Source organism: Pinus tabuliformis, chromosome 6 (assembly GCF_031772625.1).
Source record: "Pinus tabuliformis cultivar Carrire ecotype Pingquan chromosome 6, CPIR1, whole genome shotgun sequence".
In the NCBI taxonomy this organism is placed as follows: Eukaryota; Viridiplantae; Streptophyta; class Pinopsida; order Pinales; family Pinaceae; genus Pinus; species Pinus tabuliformis.
In genome coordinates, this window is record NC_142292.1 from 1,224,014,271 (window position 1) to 1,224,027,385 (window position 13,115).

A 13,115-nucleotide genomic window follows, 5' to 3' on the forward strand; every position below is an offset into this window, starting at 1 on the left:
AAAATTAGAACGGATGTGAGTAAGAGCATGACAATCCAAGATAAAGTGATTTTCATCTTCAACCATCTTATTATCACAAAGGTGACAAACTCTTTCATCCCAAGGTGTCTTGGGAATTGACAAGCTCATGATTTCACTTTGAAGCTCATGAAAATTAATTCTTATCTTGGCAACGTTCATTTCCTTCTTAACAATGGTTAAGTCAGAAAGATAATTCTGGTTATCAAGATTGGGTTTGATCACCTCCTTATAATACCTTAGCTTCCTTTTTCCCTCTAACTCCTTATCATCCGACAACTTATCCTTAAATTTGCAAGTAATAATATTTTTAATATTATCTTTATTCTCCAAGATGATCTCCTCCTTTATCCATGAATGGTGTAGCAAGACCCGAAGTCCTTACGTAAGCCTCACTTGAGCCAAAGGTGGGGGTTTTGGCCAGAGTTAGATGCAATTTTGGGGAACCTCTTGGCTTCCATGTTGTATAACTTCTTCTTATACATGTGATATCTAATCATAATTATGTTTTCAATGGGGGAAAGGTTGACTTCAATTATAGTGGCATTTCATTCACTTCAATCTTTAATTCTATTTTCACAAATCTTAAAACTTAATTAAAAATAATAAATTTTGTATAGGTGTAAATTTCAATTTTCAATTTTAGAGTAAAACCACAATCATAAAAATAAAACAAAAATTTTCTCCCTTAAAAATAGAGAGTCCTACTATTCACATGTATGGGTTTAGCCAACCAACTTTTAAAAATACCAAACTTTAATATTAACTAAAGGTTGAAGATGCCAAGACACTAAATCTAAATTTTTATTAAACTATGATGGTAGGATGCCAATAGGCTTATTGAGTAGAGTGGCTCATTCTACAATGCCAATAGGCTTATTGGGGAGAGTGACTCATTCTACAACCCATTATGAGAAAGATGTATAAGTATGTTTGTGCTCAACTTGGAGTTGACAAGTGGCCACTAAGAGTTATATTATTGATGTTTTATATATATATACATAATAAAAAATGTAAGATATAATATAAAAAAATGAAGGTTTGTTTAATTCAAAATATTATAAAACATCAATAATATAACTCATATTATTGATGTTTTATATATACATAATAAAAAATGTAAGATATAATATAAAAAATGAATATAAGCGTTTGATTTGTTTAATTAAAAATATTATAAAACATGAATAATATAACTCTTAGTGGCCATACTAAAGAAAAGTGGTAAAAATATTTAACTCACTCTCAACCATAAATAAAATATTTGGTTTCCGATGTAATAAAAAATAAAAATGACTATAAGTGTTTGGTTTGTTTAATTAAACGTATTATAACACATCAATAATCTCACTATCAATTTCCATACTAAGGATGCGTGATAAAAATAGCTAACTCACTCTCAACCATAAATAAAATATTTCAGATTTTATATAATAAAAAATAAAAAATGAATATACCTGTTTGGTTTGTTTAATTAAAAGTATAATAAAACATCAATAATCTCACTCTCAATGTCTATACTAAGGAGAAGTGGTAAAAATATTTCACTCTCACTCTAACCATAAATAAAATATTTCAATGTCCATATCAAACAACACAATCTTATATAAACTTTATAGTAATTAAATTATGCCCAACTAAATTTTGATCCATTTTATACATTCAAAAATGCAACAAAAACAATGAAAAATTACAAGTGGTCATAGATATATAGAGATATCTCAGATTTATCTAGGTGCAAACATTATTCAAATTTTGCACTCTAAAAGAAATTTTAGCCTCTAGATTTGATCTCTTTATAAAAAAAGATTTCACCTCGATATTTGATCCTCTCCTGTTTTTCTAGATCCATGGTTGAAATAGATCTATACTGATATAGATATGAGACTATATTAAATATTGAATAGTTTGGAAGAGAGAAAATTCCACTATTTTAGCATGCTAGTTATTCCATAATTAAATAACTTTTAGGAATAAGATTTCAAGAAAGAAAAAAATCATATAACAATCTTCAAATGAGTGTCTATTCTTTTCTATTACAATTCATAAAACATTGGCTTCACTTTCTACCTAAATTTTATCTATTTGAGATTTTCCAACAAACATTTTATATTCATTTATATGCATAAAGCGTTCATTTGTTTATTCTTTCATTTTTATATTACAAGAAAATTTATCATGAGATATTGTTTCAGTAGAATATCACACAAATCACTTTCCACATAAGAGATAAGAGATAATTGAGAAACAACTCAATAATGTGGTCGTTGACATTATGACAGAAATATATACCCTAGAAAGGAAATCCAAATGAAGTTTTATATATAATGAAGTTTTTTATTAATAGAAAACCATTGTTTATATATATATAAAAGAGCATATCTTTAGATTCTTTCAGTTTTGAAAATAGAGTCCAAAATATAAATTCCCAAAAAGGTCAAGCAACAAGAGCTCCTGCGTCTGGGGCAGCAACCACATCATCTCAGTTGAGGAGCATCTGATCAAAATGCCATACAGCTGCAAGAGAAAAAGACAACCAAATAAATTACACTCCAGCGTTTAGTAATGAGACATGCTTACATAAATTCTTTACTTTCATTGTCAATTTGAAAATGATCTCTCCTCAAATATTATCAAAATTAACATAGCATCATCGTACCGTGTCCTTTGCCTATCCTTCTCAACTGAGACACATACTCTGATACTTTCTTGATGGTTTCAACCTGCAAATTTGCAGAGCAAAACATAGTCTGAGCCTCTTACTATCTTCATTGTTTATATTTCTTAGAAAATTAAATGAACATGTAACCTGTTGGGAGAGAAATTCGCCCTCGATGAAATCCGTCATCTGACCATCGTTAGCCTCTTGGGCTACCTGCTCCCATCAAATTCATTAACTTTCAAAATCATTAATCTAACGCAACATGATTTTAAATTAAATTATTTCTAAGTAACAAGATATATTGAATAAACAGGTAAGTAATTCAGCCGATACTTACAACGTGCAAGTTCAGAAGTTTTTGATTCGTAAGTTTCTCCAGAGACAAGGCCAACTCCATGGCTGTAAGCGGTAGATTAAGAACCCACCCAAAACAAAAACAAAAATATTGAGATGTCAACCTACATTCAACCAAAAAAGGCAAGAAACATGCACGCTGCAAAATAGAAGTGAACAAAAAACTATAAAAGTCTATGGAATGGACTCACCATAAAGGGCATCACCCTTCTCAGCGTTGTCAAACTCCATGACAGTAGGCAACAAAATGGATTGCAGTTTAACTTTCCCACCTCTGATGTTCTGCTCAAATAAAGCACCAACACATAACAAAGTATCAAATAACAGTTCCCCACTTCACTAAATTTTATGACCTAAAACAACATACTGAAGTGCAACACACTCTCAGAAACCTGATATTTCATGAGCTTTTCTGCATCATCCCGCTCGTCATCACTGGCATCCTTGAAGTACCTGTGAGATTGGAGAAAACCTATCATTCATCACACTTCTTACAAGGATATGTATACACAATAATATATAAAGAAAATTGGTTATGTATACAGGAGAATGTAAGAAGAAAACTTGAGGGTACTCACTTTGCAAAGCCTGGCAGAGCGACATTGTCCCTATCGAAGTATGCAAAGAGAGCATGATAAATATAAGAAACGTTGTACTCCACGCTGAAAAAATAAAAGAAATAGTTTAGTTCATGAGAACATTACACGGATGTCAGAAAGCTATGCAGTGATAAAGATAATTGGCAAATGGTTGGTTGTTTTTAAAGTAAGTGATATTCTTGTCGGGGTGGTGAGGCCGGCTTCCTGCCAAAAGCTATACAATACTGTGAGGACATCTCTGTGTTGGATTTATCTACCAGGCTCTGATATAAAATCCCCGAACTTATGGGGATTGTAGATTTTTGGTATATTTATGGGAGGGATCGTAGATTTTTGGAATTTTCATCGGAGGGATTGCCTAGGCCTGTTAGATTCATAGGAGGGACTGTCTGTTTGTCATAGCCTATGCTAGTTGGATTTTAGGATATTCCAGTAATTACGTTCATATAAAATTATCTGCCTTTTTCTTTTTCTTTTCCATCACTTTTATATTGTATTGTTACCATTTAAGTAGAGTAAGGGCATTGTCTTTGTCAAAGTATTAAGTATCAAGATTATTTACTCATTATTTTTTTATTTTTCAGTTGAATAAAAATAAAGTAATATTTAATAAAAAAAAAACCAAACAATAAGAAGATAGTAATTAAAAGCTAAACTATAATTGGCAAGGTTGAAATTTGGATTTTTTTGTACTGGTCACACAATTTTTTTGATGTTTTGGGTCTTTATACTTCTCGTCAAAATAGGTTATGTTTAAAATTTAACCCTTCACCGATAAAGTTTGATTAAAAAGTTACCTTTCAATAACACAATGATATTTTTTTTTATATATTTATCATAATAACAAAATGGCCCTAACATAGAAATGATTTATTGAATCCTGAGAAAACTCATGATAAAATCTCCATAACCCAGAAATCAAATTGTTTTCATGTGTTTGTTAGTACAACAACAATATTAGTATTACTCTCATCCATGTGTTTATATTTTCATGCACATTTTTTTTCAATGGTTTTTTACCTAGAATTTGACCCCGTAAAAATCAATAGACCTCCCAACCATATTTTATTTACAAACCAACTCTAGCCATCACTATTGGGAAATATCAATCCATCAAAGAAAGATCCTCATCATATCCATGGAATGTAACGTATTTGTGGAAAATAAAGAGAGAAAGGTTCATGTCAAGTAGTGGCCCCTATAGAGGACAGTCAAGACCTGAGGAAAGGAGATTTAAAACTTGGTTAAGAGCTAGGGGAGGTGACCTAAGATTTGGTTAAGAATGATATAACTATCCAATGGAAAGGCCCTTCAAGGAGAAGATCAAATAAAGTAAAGTTGTTGGATTTCATTTTCTTCAATTAGGTTTCCATAATAAATATTCTACCTTTTAATACAACATAATATAACTTATTTCACCACTTGAACTTGAGGACTCTACATTAAGCTGAGTGTGAATCATAGGAAAGTAATTTTAATGACTCAATAGGTTTTTTCCTTAACACAATCCAACGTCTTTAGAGGAGCTGCTACACAATTTTTCTACACCTGCATATGCATAAAATATTATTAAACAAATGAACTAAAATAAACACATAAACATAATTATTTATTAAAATAAAACCCAAAAGTAACAATGCATACATCTTTTACCTACTGCACATAATGTGGAATGTACAAAAACCACCACTATAGGGTTTAATCAGTGAAATTATCACCTCCCCTCTCATAGGATACCAAATGTAAACAATAAAAAAACTTTAAAAAACACCAATATCAAAGTAAAACAAAAAACCCAAATTCCACAAAAACATACAAGCAAGAACAACAAAGAAATAAGCATTGACATAGCAAAAGCATCAACAAAAGAAAGAAGCATAATAAGAAAAGGAAATACAAATCAATAATGTATAATGGAATTGAACTCAACTCAACAACCAACAACCCTCTATGCCTTACTCTATAATAATGTTCCTTTCTGCTCTGCTATGTTTAAATGGAGAAGGGATTAGCAGTATACAAAATGGAAGAAGATAAGAAAATGTGAATTTTCAAGAATAGATTTAAACATTACATATAATGAACAAAGGTAATCAGTATATATACCTATGATGAACAAAGGGTATTTACATAAATTAAATCTAGTAGCCTCTTCTCAACAACTCCCATCCTGTGACCCCCATCACTTGAGGGACTGAGCCACTACATCCTCCTACTCCTGCTACCACCACACTTATTCTCTAATGTTTATTGAGAAATGCATGTTGCTGCCTATTATAGATAAGAAGGTTAGTGATGGTTCCTTTGGCTTCTCTCCAAATGATTGGTCCTCTCTCTACGCTTTTCCCTTCAACATATTCAAAGTTTATTGATCCCATTTCACATTTGGTGGTACCCATGAGGGTTAGAAGATTAAAGGGTCAAATTACTCAAAACCCTTTTGATGTGAAGGGTTTAAATTTCCCTTGCATTGTGCACACACCTTCTATTAGTTGAGGTGTCGAGGAATCCTGTACAATGTCTATTCACCTGGTCTTGTAGAGTATTGATGGCCTATTGCACTTCATGGTTGGGACCACCAGGTTCGGCTCTACAACGACAATTGGAGAACTACCATCTCGCCCTCGATCTCCTAGAGGAAATGAACCAGCATCACCATGCTCCCACCCCCACATAGTAAGTGTGGTGTTCCACAATATAAGGTTTACAAAAATTTCCATGGGCTTATAGTTCACCTCTTGGAAAACATCTTCATCAACATTTTGTACCTTCGCATTTGGAAACTCCAGGATCTTCACTTTTGGTAGCCATGGTGTGCATGGGTTTGCATTCTCCTTCTAGTTTAAGCCCCATCTCTGAGTCTGTTGTGCACCAATGAGCCTTTCTCTAGCTCATCTTGGTTTTGGTGGGTCGCAGGGGGACAAATTAGGCAGCAAATTCAAAACAAATGAAGAAATTTCAACTTTCATCTATTAATATCCGTGTCATATTGCTAATTTTCTCCTAACTTCTATTTCAGTAATCTGCATTTAGTTTTGGTGTGATGTTAGTGACTTTGAATTAATGGTGTGATAGATAGATCCATTTTAATTCAAGATCTACCAAGAACATAGAGGAATCAAATCTCTTTGAAGTGCAAATCTTTCCTCAAGTTTTACACTTGCATTTATAGAGATTTGAACCACCTCAGAGTTTGGTGATCAAGAGTTAAAATAGGTCTATGCTAGTTATAAGCCAATTTTGAACTATGAGTAAATCATAAATCTGGAATTGATTATTGGCAAAATTGAATAACAATGAAAAATTAAATAACAAAATTGATTTTTTAAACTATAAACAAATTTTAAATTTTTTAACTATAAAATAAACTTTAAAAAAATAATATCACCTATTAATTATTAACAAAATTAATAAAACATCAACTTTAACTTTTTTAACTATAAGTAAATTTGTAAGACAATCATATGTTTCACGTAATTATTACTAAAATTGAACAAAAATTAAGTATAAAATATTCCAAGTTTTTCTCGAAATTTTAAGATAAACCTTATATCTAATTATTCAACCGCTTAAGATAAAGTCTTAAGAACGTTTTGGGTAAAAATACAAACCGTCAAAACAACGTTTTATAAACATTAACGCACGTCATAAAAGACGTTCACTTCAATTTTTCAAAACGTTAAATACGAGTAAAATGGCTCGTGACAGGCAATTTGCCCGTCAAATTCCATCACTGATAATTGGCAAATGGTTGGTTGTTTTTAAAGTAAGTGATATTCGGGGGTGGTCCAATGGAATTGATGAGGCCAGGAGAGAACACATCTGCCAAGGGATCTTCTTTTGGTCTCATCTATGATATTTAAAAAAATATAATTACACGTCATATTGCAAAGAAAAGCGGACCACATTAAATGAGGGGACAGACACCTTTTCAAGATTCTTTCACAATTCATTCAAAATCACTTTAAAAAAAATTAAAATAAATATTTATTTTTTTAAATAATTTAAAAAATCATTTTACAAAATAAAAATGACGTAGTCTTTAACGCGACCTTTTGAAAGCCTTTCCGGCGATTTTTTCCGGTGAAAATCCGGCAGTGATTTATTGGAATCCAAGTTTGATAGCTAATTTTTGCACAATGAAACCGTCCCAGGGGTTTTTCAGGGTGCTGAATCCGAATATGCAGTTAAAAAACTATTTTAACTGCAACAAATCATGATTCCATCTCAATTTCTTCCGCCGGATTCCGTCACCGGAATCTCAAAAAGTCGCATTATAGACAACTCCCAATGATATTATATTAAAATTTAAAAAATAATAACAATATAAAATAGAAAAAAAATAAAATTAAAATATTTAAAAAAGAAATTCAAATCTCCAGAATCTGAAACTTATTTCCAGAATCTGAAACTTTTGATTATATTTTTATTAGTATAAAGGAAAGCATAAACATTATTAAAATAATAATACTTTTATATGAACTTTAATTATATTTTTGGGGCCTACAAAAAGGAAAAAGCTTAAATAAAATCTACGGTTTGACTCCATAACACACACAGGCCGCACATAGATTCCAGTAGAAGATTTAATTATTACTTTTTCCTCGCAAGTAACTTTCCAAGACATTTCCATCTCCCCTATAATCATACGCCACAATACAGGGGAAATCATTGAGACGACTAAGGTGGTGGGTGAGGGCGGATGGCCACATGGGGACAGTTGTCATAGGACCATGGGGTGGGTTGATTAAAAAATGAAGGGAGTGTGTGTGACATGACATTAAATGCTACCACCCTCGAGGGGCGTGTTCACGTGAATTAGTCATCCTTTTCAAAGAATCTTAACAGTTAGCCAACAAGTGTAGTGGTTTTCCTTGCTGGCAATTTTTATGTCAAAAAGTGGACCGATCATCTGTGTTGGCGTATTTAAGTATGGTGGATCCGGTAGTCACAGCTGACATGGCTGGTAAATCTACAATTATAGAGCAAGAATTTGACGTGGAGTAGCTCATAGATATTACTATTGCAGCAGTGAACGAGTTCACTGAGCCACTTGACCAGCCCAACCAGGTGCACTCATATATTACCCAAAGGAAAAATTACAACAAGAGGCTACTTGTAGTGATCCCAGCAAGGCATCTTCTGATGAAATCCACACGAACTGGATTTTTCAATGATTTATTCGCCCATAAAATGCTCAACGATATAGCCCCTTTGCCCCTTACGTCTTACCTGGAGGAATGGACGCTCTGGTGTTGAGGGCATTGTGAAAAGGCTGGAGAGGTATCTTGTACACAGAGTTTTGTATACAAGATTAAAACATCTGGTGACATGGTCCCTATTTTTTGGAGTCTTAGACCACGATGTCAATTTTTCTGGAATGGAATGGTGAGCAAGAAGTTAAGGCACTGCCATTTAAATTCAATCACATGTGGCTTCAAGAAAAGGAACTAGTGGACCTTATACGAATATCTTGGTTGTGGCCACTAGAACCAATGCAAAACAAGATGATGGATAAGGTCTCATATAAACTACGCAGGTTGAAATTGGAGGTTAAATCACGGGTTTGTCAGCATAAGAAGACACTCTTTGGAGTTGTCTGTCATAGAGAGAAATTGTTGAATTGATGGATCCTACATGTTCTGATTTCTTCTCTAAACAAAGAAAGAAGACAATATTGGATCTCACAACCCGGGAAAATCATATTTTGAAATATCAGGAAGATGAATGGCAGAAAAAAGGCATAATGGCTTGGGTTCATGGTGGAGATAAGAATTCAATGTTTTTTCATAAGGTTGTTTCTAAAAGGAAAATCTCAAATACAATCTGGTATATCCAACTAAAAGTTGCTTGTTGCTTCAGTAAGCAATACATGGCTTGTAAGGCCTCCAAGGTTGAAGATCAATTGGAATTTGTCAACTTATTTCCATGTACGGTAAAGGAAGAGGATGTTGCGGGCATGGATAGACCCATCACTACCGATGAACTGCTTGTTGTACTTAAAGAACTTGCGATGGAAAAAAGCGTGGGTCTTGACATATGGCTAGTGAAACTATTTTTTTCTTCAGACACCATGGGATCTTAATGAGATGATGGAAAAGTCTCGTCTTAGTTCAAGTGCTATCAATGTTATTTTTCAATAATGTTATTTTTCTCACACTTATTGAGCAGAGAGGCTCATTCTACAACTCAGTCTTTTGTTAGGTGTTATCAATGTCATTTTTCTCACACTTATTGAGCCTAGAGGCTCATTCTATAGTCCAATTTGAAGAGGATGTGCAAATATGTCCGTCCCTCAATGTCCACAAAAATAAAAATGAAAAAAAATATGTTATACATGTTTAAAATTTGTACTTTTCAAAAATATTTGAACACTTGATATCAACTTTATATATATATAAATAGAAAAAAATGTTAAAAAATATATTTTCAATGGATATGTTATGTAATCTCTATAACATTCAAAATACAATCAAAACAATCAAAAAAGTACACAATGTTTTTTGCACTCTAAAATAAATTTGTATCTAAAATAATTTGATTCCTCTCTAACTCATGTTAGATCTATGTTGGTTCCTAAAAAATCTAATTCATCATGTTTTATTAATTATAGACCTATCTCACTTTATAATGTGACATATAAAATAATTTATAAACTTATTGGTAACCAAGTCAAGCAGATATTATCTCAACACATCACTATAGAACAATTTGGTTTCTTTCGAGACAAAAGGATCAAGGATGTGGTTGGAATCACAGAAGAATATATTCACTCCATAAAAATTGGCAAAACTAATGAAGATTGACCTTATCAAAGCCTATGACAGGGTTGACTGGGATTTTCTCAAGTTCATTCTACAATAAATCGGTTTCCATGCAAACATATTAAGTGGATAATGGCTTGTGTCTTGAAAATAAATTTAGTTGTTCTCATTAATGGGTTCCTTCTTATTTTTTCCATATTAACAATGAATTTAGTTGTTCTCATTAATGGGGTTCATTCTTATTCATTTTGGTTATGAACGGGCTTAGCAGAGGATTAAGAAATGCTAGAGAGGTTGGGAGGATCATTGCATGCAGGGTAACTACCAACACACACACACACACACACATATATATATATATATCACACTTAAGAAATGCTAGAGAGGTTGGGAGGATCATTGGATGCAGGGTAACTACCAACACATATATATCACACTTAATGTTCGTAGATGATGTTCTATGCCTTAGCAAAGTGAAGCTCTCAAAATGGAAAATCATTCATCAATTCATTACAAAATTTAAGAATACTTTTACGAATTCTAAAGTTTAGAAAATATGTGCTAAAAAATACAAAAATAATTTTTAATAACTAAATTATATTTTAAATAAAAAATTAAAAATTAAAAATTAAAAAATTAGCCTCTATTCCATTAAAAAAATTAAATATATATATATATATATATATATATATATATATATATATTTCAAAGATTACCCAAGGAGTTTAGAAGTAAATTTGAAGTTTTTTTTTATGTGAAGTTCTTTGATGAGGTTGGTAATCAGTTGGAATAATTTTTATTTCTTTAAGATGGAGTTTTACTCTCAAGGTCTACGATTTATCTAATTTACTACCTATAAAATGTAAGAAAATATCCCAAATTTCTAACATTTTTTTGCCATATCTATATATATATATAAACAAACTCGATATCAAAAATTCAGATGAAACAGAAATCTCAAGGAAAAAAGAATACTAAGGAACTTAATACGTGAACTTGGGATTTCACTTTTCCAGCAAAAAGCTGACCTCGAATCAACCCAAAAAGTATCCCATACATAGAGACACGTGAACTTATTTCTCTATGCCAGAAAACAAACTTTAAGCATATGAAACAGAACAAAAAAGCACTTGCACACAAATTGATCCGGTTATAACTACACGTGTCCTGAAAAAACAAATTTATCTAATAAAATTGACCTAAAACCTAAAAAGATACAACTTTACTTACTTGATTTGTTCATTCAGTGCTCCTTCACAACCATCTGAGAACTTCTGTCTCGCCAAAGACTGAGAGAATGACAAAGAAACTTGCGATAGCTCATCCTGGACTTCAACAAAAGGCTCAAATATAACTCCACTCAGAGCACCTGGTTTCCCTTCACCGCCTACAGCAGCTCTAACGCTATGAACCCCACCTCCTCTCTTACTCTTCATGTACCTTGCAGCAACACCAACGCCGCATTTGTCTCCTGAAATTCCATTCCTGCACAAACCATTGTGCTGCTGCTTCCATGGAGAAGAAGCATCAATGGCGGGAGAAACAATAGCTGTAGGTGCTCTGAGAAGCATGGTCGCAAATTGAATCAACCTGCAAATGCGCAAAACATGCAGTCAACAATAAAAACTGCGTGGAACAAAAGTGCATGCAACAATAAAAACAAAAAGACAGCCAGTATCATAGATACAAAAACCACATTAGCACACAATTACAGAGGCCGTCACAGAACATAAAAGTCCTTTATGAAAGCCCCAGCAGATCCATGATGACTTGTAAAAGACCAATATGACAGCAATCCTCATGATGAACTCAATTTAAAATACAAGCCGAAGAGACTATAACAACGAACTAAATTTCTGAAAAACAAATTGAAAATGTGGGTGCCCCTCTAATCCACCAAATACTCACCGACTGAAACCGGAATACTTGTCCACCCAATCTCACCGATCACTCAACACACTTCTTCAATTGTGAGAAGCGCACATAAAATATGAGAATATGGCATGGTAAATAGTGGTGCCTCCTCTGCCTTGTATATATTGGCCTCCTCCTCTTCCGCTGTGTAGCAGTGGCGTCAACTATTCCAGAGAATCATTCCCCTGTACAAAGAATATCCTGCTTGGAAAAAGGGTAGGCGTCCATCTCTCGCACAGCAGAGCGCCAAGTGGACGGTTTAGATTGATCGTCGTGTGGAAGAGCGTGGCAGACCCGTGCTTTCTAGATTCTCTGTAAATATCATTTCCTCTGGTCACTTTCACCCTTTTTTAATTTAATTTTAGTTAGTGGAATTTTACGAAATGAGTTGGCGGTGTTTTGTCCGTGAGTTGGCGGTGTTTTGTCCGTTCTGTGTATTGACAGGAAAGGAAAACGACGTGACGTCGTTTACTTTGTCGGGACGTCGGATAGAAATTCGAATGGCTTTTTTAAGCCTTTCATTAATTTTTATGTCATTATCGATGATACATAGTGATCGTGTTAGAGCAGTAATTGGACTCTAAAAAAATTTAGGAAAATATTTGATGTTTTCACGAAGTTTACTTTAGGTTTAATAGTTTTCGTAAAAACTAATGGTTCTTTATTGGGACGTGGATAGAAATTTGAAGGGTTTTTCAAAGCTTTTCATTAATTTTTATGTGATTTTTACATTGATCGCTTTAGAGCAATACTTGGACTGTGTAAGAAAATTTACGAAAATATTTTGTGCTTTTACAAAGTTCA

The 13,115-nt window shown here is 33.0% G+C and overlaps 1 pseudogene across 1 annotated transcript; it reads right to left on the bottom strand.

The window, feature by feature from the left end:
* Positions 1 to 2,437: 2,437 nt before the first annotated feature.
* On the bottom strand, positions 2,438 to 12,463 carry LOC149263107 (ferritin-3, chloroplastic-like; annotated as a pseudogene). The gene is made up of 9 exons (XR_016249625.1): positions 12,306 to 12,463; positions 11,628 to 11,987; positions 3,613 to 3,696; positions 3,427 to 3,487; positions 3,226 to 3,316; positions 3,018 to 3,079; positions 2,828 to 2,893; positions 2,678 to 2,741; positions 2,438 to 2,535 (listed from the first exon to the last, which is right to left on the bottom strand). The product of XR_016249625.1 is annotated as a ferritin-3, chloroplastic-like (transcript).
* Between the last annotated feature and the right edge of the window lie 652 nt (positions 12,464 to 13,115).